This window comes from Dermacentor andersoni, chromosome 7 (assembly GCF_023375885.2).
Source record: "Dermacentor andersoni chromosome 7, qqDerAnde1_hic_scaffold, whole genome shotgun sequence".
In the NCBI taxonomy this organism is placed as follows: Eukaryota; Metazoa; Arthropoda; class Arachnida; order Ixodida; family Ixodidae; genus Dermacentor; species Dermacentor andersoni.
Window position 1 is genome coordinate 98,233,220 of NC_092820.1, and position 10,330 is coordinate 98,243,549.

The window sequence follows — 10,330 nt, forward strand, 5'->3', positions numbered from 1 at the left end:
GCAGTGGAAAATGTAACAGTGTTACTGCAACGACCATCAAGATTTTACTACATATGCTACTTTCTGTTAGCGCTACAAACATTGTTACTGAAACAATCAGAAATTTGATAGTCTAGATCAATCTAAAAGCCTAAAACTTGAGAGTATGAAATCTGTTGAGAAGACAGTGAACAACACTTAAGCCTCAGGGAAAGTGCTCTGTGGCAAACATGATGGAGTCCTAAGCATCCATAGTAAACATGGCAAAGAAATATGCAGATCCAACTCATATTTTGGAATCCTAGAAGGGGAGCTTGTGTGAGGTTGGTCATGAAATGCTAAGCAACTGATTTTATTCAGCAAAGAGTTTTGTGGCATGGCGATTACGTGCGGGCCAGTGAAGGTGAAAACATTTGGAGACACTCCACGTGACACACATGATCCCGCATTCTACTGTCTCCTAAATTGGCCTTCTTGCTATGCCAAATAAAGATGTTTCAGCTAAGTCGGGCCGAAGATAAAAAAATTTACGTGTGCCTTACGAAAATACAGCCAACTTAGAATTGCTCACTCTCCTCTTGAGCCTCTTGATCTATTTTTCGGTAGGAGCTTAGGTAGGCTTTGGCAATAAATAATTAGGGAACTTTAACATCAATGATACAAACCCAAAATTTTCTATGTAGAAGATGCAAGGACTATTGAGAAACATCCAAATAATTTCTTTCTGTGCTAATAGCAGATGTTTTTTTTTTTTAATTTTCAGGGATACAGCGGAATTGCGTGATAATGGAAAAAAAGATATATCGCCGCCCAAGCACTCGGTTCGGATGGTTAACTAGCGAAGCTGAATCGTGCGGCTCCGGCATTTATCACTAGGTTAATCCCGACAGTGCATTAATGTCCCTACCACCTATTGGTTACGTCTTTGTGCTTCTAAATGAGGTTGCCCACACGTTTGTCTGCGATGGAGAGTACGAGGTCATTGACGGTAGGCCTGCAGTCCGCCATTGTCGCTTAGATTCGATATCTTGAGTTTGCTTAGTGGCGTGGTTAGGAGCATACGCCAGCCATTGCCGCTTGCGATTTTTAGCCTTTGCCTGCCTCATACCCCCTTGAGCAATGGTTCATGCCCCCACAAACGCGGCCTCCTCGTTAGGATGACAGAAGAGGTGAAATTGTACAGTAGAATGATGAGTGGCAACGGGGCCAGATGTGAAGAAGACGAAGACGCTCGAGCCATTTCTCATGATGATAGTTTTCTGTAAACGGGCGCGGACTGACGGATTTCCGTTTCCCCTAGCCATATAAAGTATCGTTTAAAAGAAGTCATGTGACCACTCCCGCGATGCGAGATTAGTGCCTTTATGCAACCTGCCAACTGACGATCGACTCAGAAGGCAGACTGTATGCATGAATAGGGCACAAACAGAAGGGATAGGCGATGGCGAAACCCATTGTCTACAACTGATTGTCATCTGCTGCCAAAACCCCGTCGACCTCCCTACGGCAGAAAAATTCACCAACGGTTACGATATTCCCTAATTCAAGATATGAGTGCAGCTATACACGTGCCTCAATCTTGTGACATATCGGCTGGCACCGACAATCTACCTGGTGAGGCAACTTGCAATCGGACCGAAGTGTGGCCGACTGCCTCGCTAATCGTGAGGTCGCTAGAAGCTGCAAGTGAGTGGCGCGTGGGCACAATTCACACCTGCCGCCGCAGACAGACCTCCGCTTATGCAACGCTTTGTTTCCATACATGGTATGGGCGGACGTGCTCGCCACATGTTTTATCGATGGCCTCAACGGTGAAGAAACGACACGCGCTACTCTGGCGCAATCTCGTAGCGGCCCTCACCACGGAGCCCGTCTTGCGTACCACTACACTTCTCTTCTCAGGCTTTCGCCATGCCCTCCTCATCCGACTTCCTCATCGCGCTGTCTGAGCTGTCACTGTCTTTCTACCGCTCCGGCGCTTCAGGTAACTGAAACAGGAATTTGAGCCTTTCGCCACAAAAATCAAAAGCACCAAGCACTAGCTTCACTAGGTCTTGGGAAGACTCAGACCGCACATCCTTTAGGATAACTCAGGAATCATCACAATATCTCCAAATATGCAAAATCTTAGATGTGCGTGCTGTGTAAAGGCATATCGAAGTATGGTTGTTACAAAAAAATAAAAAACTGATCACTAGAACCAGAGCATTGCATAATTCAATACAAACTCCTCCCTTGGAAGGTCTCGGCTCTTATGCCATAAAGTTGTTAACGTTCAAACGGGTACAACTTTGAAAGGCAACACGACCAAAGTCACTGATGTTTCCACGGACAGCGCAAAAAGTTTGTTGTTGCAGAATCGAATGAAAAAGATCTACTACCGAAGCAAGGTTTGGGCACGGGCTAGTTGGTATTCCATTGTTTCAAACATCACTTAAAGCACATACAAGGACAAGGGGCCAAAAGAACGACGAAGACAAGCGCTGACTTCCAAGTGACTTTTATATTGAGTAACGTGCACATATACTGAGACACGAAGAAAAAAAGCGCTCCCCACCGAATAGAAAAGGTGTATAGTACCTGCAGAGAATACGCGTACTTGGAAACATAATCTAAGACACACTTCGAATTGGGCAAAATGTAAGGGTCATGCATTTGAAACAATTTTGGAAGCTTTTGCAAGAATCTATAGAAGGTGCCTTGCCATCAATCTTTTTCAATGACAATCATCCTGAATTGCATGCCCTTTTTGTAGGTTTTCAAGGCGAACAAATACCCAGGAGATCCTTTTTTGCACAACCTGAGGTCTTGATGAGGCTTTGCAAGTTCATCTTGCAAAGCCTCAACAACATCACAGTTCTTTTTGAGGCGCTTCATTAAGCAGTCTTCTCGGAAAACCTCAACAAGGAGTACCAAATAATTTTATGCCGTTCAAGTGCTCACGGAAAGAATCAGGGCAGAAACCTTTGGCTCTTTGCTATGAGATGAGCTTGCAAAGCCTCGAGAAGACCATCGGTGCTGCAAAAAGAACCTCATGGGTGTTTCTCCTCGTAAAAACGCACAAAAATGGCATACCATTCAGGGATGTCTGTGACTGACGAAAATTCATGGCAAGACGCCTTCTCTAAATTTTTGCGAGAGCATCTGATATTACTTCAAGTGTATGATCATTGCCTCGTGCCCGATTCGGTGAGTACCTTTGGAGGTGGATGTCTCATTTTCCCTTTATTACCTGTATTCTACAGCAGTCGCTTTTAATCATGCCCCTGTCCTTCAAAATGAGGGTATTTGTAGTGAATTATGTATCACTCCTGTTTTAAGTGATATTTTATACTTTTGTGGGAGACGTATTTCCACATGCCTTGACCCAGCATGCGCAGCTAAGGCTTTACACATTTTCAGATGCGTTGACAATTACTTAGTTATCCTAAAGGATGTGCGGCCTCAGCATTCTGAAGAGTCTATGAAGCAAATATTTGGTTTTTTTTATCCTACTGGCAAAGGGCTAAATTCACCTTTCAATTACCTGAAAGCGATACCTCCAGTTTCTGATTATCTGTAACATTTGGCATGATGGTCAGATGTGCTGGAGATATCATCCACAATCCATAAATAGCTAGTCCTTAGCTACAATTTAGCCGATTCCAAGATTTTGAAAAGGGGCATCACAAAAAACTCTCAAAAACTCTTGTGACCATCAGGAAACCTCATTAGAGGGGCCCATAGAGGTGGAAAAGGCATTTGAAGTCAAAATGGGCTAGTTGAAAAATGCTTTTCCACAAAAAGCACTTCAGTGCGTCCAGCAAAAGCGAAGTTATTGACAATCAAACGCGGCCTCCGCTCTGCTCCCATTCCTTCTTCAATGCATTGCAGTACGAAGGATACGGCACAGTGGGCCGTGTCCACAACACTCCAAATTCTAAATGTACCCGTGGCGCGCAGTTCGAATTTCATTTTCTATGGTAACGTAAACGTTACGACTTCCGCCTTTGGTATCTACGAAGCGGTAAACATAAGCCAAACGCAGTTGTCCTTTGCGAGCCGTAGTGCGCTTAACCAGTGGACTCGTGGCGGCAACCCGCGGCTTCTGCAGTATCTATGACATCCAGCCGACCGCAGCTTGATGTCAGCTATCGGCCAACAGCAGCCGTCTAAGGGAATAAAGAAATGGTGCGCTCGATAACCAAATGGTACGTGTATAAGATAGTGAGGACCGTGCCTTCTGTTGAGAAGAGAGCGCTTGCGAGAAATGTAAGTTGGATGAGATTAGGAGGAGATTTTCACAGCAGCGCATGCTACCCGTGGAGTATGGTATTTCACCCAATTCGAGGGGTGGTATTAAGTCCGCTTTAAAGAAGTGAATTAAGGGAGCTAAATACGTCAAAATCAGCTTGAAACCAAAAAAGGCATGGTCTGTGGTCGTGCAATACGTTTATAGCCTGTCCCACAGGATCAAGAAGGTGGCTGGAAAATGTGGCATCCTGATCATTTTTTTTCGGCGCCTGATAAGCTTGCACGTACGTTCAATATCGTCAGTGGTGCTGCCAAGAGCGGCTGCACAGGATAGCACACTGGACGTGGGTGTGGGTGTGGTGTACAGGATCCCACTTTTATGTGAAAAATGTTAGGTTGGCGAGACAAGCCGATCCATCGATGAAAGAGTTAAAAAGCATAGCAGAGCTGGTAAATATTTGGAGCGGGGCGGAATTTTGGCAGATTTTTGCGCGCAGTGCTCGTGCAGGCATAACTTAAGGGAACCCGTGTCGTGCGTAGCTTTGCAACGAACAAGCTAGAAAAATCTTCGATGTCTTGTGCATTAGAAACGAAACTGACAAATGTGTGAGCATTCCTTCCTTATACTTACATGCGAAGGAAATGGGGTATCTCAAGTGGCGCTAGAATTCTTTTGAGTGGCAACTGAACCTTCTGCTACTTTTCGTATGTTTCCGCGCAAGTATGCATATTGCTATGTTTTTCGTCAATGAACCCTCCAATTGATGTCTAGCGCCCGTCCAGTCTATGTGTCTCCTCTTTGTGTTTGCATTCCTTTGCGCTTCTCGCGATGTCCAAGTTCATGTGCCTCTGTATTTTCGGTCTATGTAAAGATAGCTTCATAGCACTAATGTTGTAAATACACAAGCTGTATTTTGCCGATTAGAATTGCTACCAGCGTGATCAGCTACACGTAAAAAGAGAGCATTTCTGGTTGGCAGGCACAACCTGTACCTCTTTCTGCACTTGCTGAAATACTTTACTGGGGCTCACTAAAACTGCTTATGTTTTGCTTGTATAACCTCTTTAAAAAATACCTTCAAACAGAGGCGTGCCACATAGTTTTCGTTGCAGCTCTTACACGTACCTGTTCTTTCCAGTTAGATTTATTGCACACTGAGAGCAGGCTTCTTTTTCCTACCAATACTTAATTGCATAGAACTGGTAATGGGGTAACCTGGTTACATGAAAAAATTTTAAATAATGACACAGAAAATTGTAGGCCAATTCACTCTGTAATGGTGGTTGATCACCGAAACTGTGGAGAGCAGCGTGCAAACGGCTTTTTTTATACTTTATATATGAAAGACTTCGTAGATCGCCGCGGCGTATGCACCCACACGTGAGAAACGTATGCGAGGAGTTCTATTGCTTCACATTGTTACCACGTCAGTGACGTAACACCCCACTTCGAACTCTGCTGTTGCGGTGGCAGCTTACGTAGCAGCAGTCTTACTGGGAACACATGCGCGGGAGTGCTACGTGTTTCGCATTGTTCGCGCTCGCCTGTCATCTATCATGTGGTATGGAAGCTTGTTCTGTGGTTTTTCTATATTGAAACACATGCTGTGCTATATGTTGTACGTGTGATTCCAAAGCAAAGAGGCACTTCTCGCTATGAAATTTATAGAATGTGTTTTTCTGTCGACGAAGACGAAAAAATTCTGGGATTCGAGCCATAGACAGCTCTGCTATAAAATAATTTCCAGTGATATAAAAGTTTATTCTCTTTTTCTGGCAGTTCTGTATCTCTCGGGAGGATAAAAAACTACGACTGGCTGCGAACTTGTTGCCGCTTCTACAGTACTTTCAAATTTCATTACAAGATTCTTCTAGACATGAAGCTGAGATGTCATTTAGTCAAAAATAAAAGGCTAAGTACCTAAAACAAAGCGCATGCGAGGAAATTTGGTGCACTTAGTCATCTTATTGCTCATATTTTCACAGCAAAATCAGTTTTCATTTATTATTCTGAGTAAACAAATATCTGCACTGATCCTTTGCCTCGGATATTACAGCTTGTTGTCAGCTGTAGATAAATGCAAGATAATTGGTTACCACACTAAATGTGCATACTGCAGCATTATCCACGCATTCGCATGTATGGATGTTTGATGCATACTAAAATTTTAAATAGGCACCAGAAGACACCAATATTGTCCCTAGAAGACATCACACCAGGATACGGAAAGCACTAGGCGTGCACACGAAACACACTACGTCGAACACACCAGAATGGTTTCATCGTAGATACAAAGATGGGTATTCCAGGCACATCCTTCCTATATCCAAAAAGGCACTTGTAAGAGATCTGGTGTATTTTTCAATAGGGAGCTTAGCGCATAGTTGCCAAAATAACAAAGTAGCAGTAAGGATATGTAGCTTCGAAGATAACGTCGACTATACAAGCTCTTATTCCTTTATCTTGTACAGTAATTATCAGTAGAATTCAAGTGTGCTACATTTTGAATGAGCCTTGCTCTATTGGCTGCAATGGAGGATCACCCAGATATTGCAGTAGCTTTCTTATGTTGTTGTGACGTAAGCGTCCTTCAACAAGGTACATTACATACATCATTGAAGAATAAAGCATTATGTTCTAATTCTTTGAGGGTATTGGTTTGAGCGATTATCTACACAGCTATCTTACTAAGTACTTCATTGCAATTTAGTAGTAGTGGATTCCTATAATTGAGAAGGAATACAGAACTCACCGGAAAGATAAATTTACTTTCATGAAGGTACATATTAGGGCCAATACAGCACATGGTTTTATGCAGTGGGCTAATTATAGAAGAGACTTTACAAAAGACCTGTAATGGTAAATAGACCTTGTTGAGTGTGTTGAAAAGAATACATGATCTGATAATTTGTAAGAAGTATGCCATTTAATTGTAAGTGCATATGTATAAAGATATCTTTAAATTACAATGCGTATTTTTCACAGAGATTATTTGGCAATACCTAGTCACTGCTTTTGCAGTGCAGAATAAGAATTATTTTATTAGTCCAACACGTCCAAGTGATATAGAGTTATCTTCGGTGACTTTTTCTCTGCTAGCTATACGATAATTGTATTTGTTTTCTCGCTTCCTGTTCTGTCATAATATGTGCTAGACATTCTACCGCCGCATATAGGACACTGCTATGGTGTTTCCTGCAGACGAGATGATATGGCCGGAGTTCTGCCTGGTTCTGCCGCCAGCGACAGGCACTGCGCGGGACTTCGGAGTTGAAAGCAATTTAATTGTTCACAGAGATGGGAGCTCATACTATTATAGGCGCCGGTATCCAGAACGGTAGTAACCTGTAGGCCATTCACTTCTACGGCAAGTAGGTTCTCTCAGGCCGGCAAATTTAAAAGAAGATTTGCAGATCAAGGTCTAATGCAGCATCAGCTCCGTTAGATGCACTGTTCGGTTCTCCTGGGAATTGCGTCCAGAGGCATGCGGCGATGTATAGCAGTGGGTAGAGGTGATCGGAAACGACGAACGTGCGGTGAAGGTAAACGGCTGCCCCATCGGGCCGGTGGATGAAAAATAAATTCAGGAGTCTTTAGCAGTGTTGAGCTGATACGAACGGGAAAATGCAGGGGCTGATTGTTATCGCTGCAAATGTAAAAAAAATAACTGAGGGGAACTAGGAGGGTGACATCGGCAGTGACAGAGAATGCGTACAACGCGGTGGCAAGCAAAGCAGATGGGCTTGTCGTGCTGGGTTTTCTCCTGTACCAAATATCGACACCTGCAAAACGTTCCTATATGTCTACAAGGCGACACAACCTAATTAACCCGGTGATGAGGAAGGGAGCTTGCGTTAGGGAGTCCTGAGTTAGCCAGCTTTCACCTAAAGCCAGCTTAAATTAAAGAGGTCGTCGGTCAGGAATTGTCAGGAGGGCGAGTGAAATCAGAAGCTGGAGGCGGCGCCTGAATTTCACTACGTACGATGCGGACAAGGCAATCGGCGGCGGGCAACTGATTGCACGGCCGAATGTCCGCGTAGGACGACGTAGCGGCAGTGTTCAGAAGCGCCATCAATTGTTGGGCGGTGAGGAAACTCTTCAGTTCTTCAAAATGCCTGCATTCCTTGATAATGTATTGAATTGTTGAGCAGTCCTTAAAGAATAGTAAGCGGAAAGCATCAACGCCTTTCTGGACGTAACTCACTTTGACATCCAAGGCTATGTTGATATCAACCCACCTTCAAAGGACGATAATGTCAATGATGTATGACACCTAAGAACTCCGTGGGAGATTAAGCGCGACAGGAGAGACCTTTCGAGGTGGCGCGCTGGCGACGAACTTATTTACCAAGTAGGTCACGAAGTTTCTGCTTTCATAGATACCAGCTGCTCAGCTATGTTTCGTGAGTGCCAAACCAGAGAAGCTCTGTCCCGCTGAGGTAGAAAGCGACAATCGGTCCCACCGATTGTTCGTTACGGTGCGTTGGTAATTTCCAACCCAGTCATCAATGCTGACGCTGTCGGTGCAACAGAAAGAGCCAGGTTCGCAGATTTTGATCAATATTACTGGCTGTGGTGGCGCTGTTGCGGTTGACGCAGTATCCCCAACTGTTACATGTTGGACCTTGCCAGCAGCTGTCCACTGCGGACTTTCTTCTTGCGTTTACCCAGGACCTCCACCGAAATGCTGCGCGACAAGACATAAATGAAAATATATTTGCAAACTCTCTACAATTAGAGTTCAGTGGACGCAGAAGGCATGTGCATTTGCAATATATTTTAGTGAAGAGCTCAGGGCGGAGCATAGCACATGATAATTAGGTCAACATAGACAGTGCAATTGGTTCTTACTGACTATAACTTTGAAAGTATGCGCCATGAAATTGAGTTTTAGCTATCCAGCGCTGCGACGGGAAGCATATCTGTCTTTCAAATATATTATTCTAATGAGCCCCAGCAAAGAGCCAATCAAAAATAATTCAACTACTTTAAACTCAGCACAGAGAACTGCTGTGGACCTGCGATTGGCCACTGCACTTCTAGTACCTCATTTATGTTCGGGCACTAGCCTTGCTGCCTTCCCTACATGTGGAACGGTGCTAGACATTTGGAACTATTGTAGATACCTGAAGGAAGGGATACAACTTTCCACTCATGCACATTAAGCAGTGAAGGATAAATGCAATCAGTCCAACAAGAAAAGGAATCTTTGTGACGCCCAATCCTCTTGGAAACAATTTATTTTTGGGCTACTTGTCTACCTAACAAAACGACAGAGAAGGCATGTTACTTTGTCTTATCGTATGTATACTACCCATTTGATAATTATGCTTTTATAGTAGTTCTGTTCGTCTTATCCTATCATAGTTTGTTTTATTACTTCCTTATATTTTTTCTCGTTCTTTTGCTTATGCTCTTTTGTGTTTGCTGACTGTTTTGTTTAGTTCACTTTATTACGTAGGCTTGCGCCAGCATTAAGACGTTATGGCTCTTAGGCATACTACATAAACTAATTACTTATGGAATATTATTCTTATTTCGCTGGTAATATTATATTAACCTTATTATTACTATTATGTTCAGTATACGGAACTGCACGGAATTGTTGCATTTGAGATTCTCGCAGAGCTTTATACCAAAAATAGAGGCATGTAATAGGTATTCTGCCTGCATTGACATATTACAGCGAAGCTGTATACCTCTAGAGCATAGGAAAATTTTCGTGTCGTTGGCCTGGCATGTAAGAAAACTCCCCATACTTGAGCAGATCCCAGAGATAGTGCTATGCCGGCCTGACCCGCGGTGGGGGTGAAGCAAGCGTTAAGCACTCCCCATACGTGGGCCGGTCCCGAAGATAGTCCAATACCAGCTCACCCGCTGCGGAGGTGCAGGCAGTAATCACTTCCCATACGTGGGCCGAAGCCGAAGATCGTGTAATGCCGCACCGAACCGCGGCGGAGTTGCAGGCGGTAATCATTCCCCATACGTGGGCTGACCCCTAAGATCGCGATATGCCGGGCCCATCCATGGCGGAGGTGTAGGCGGTAATCACTCCCCACACGTGGACCAACCCTGAAGATCCTGCAATGCCGGGCCGACCCGCGGGGGCGGTGCAGG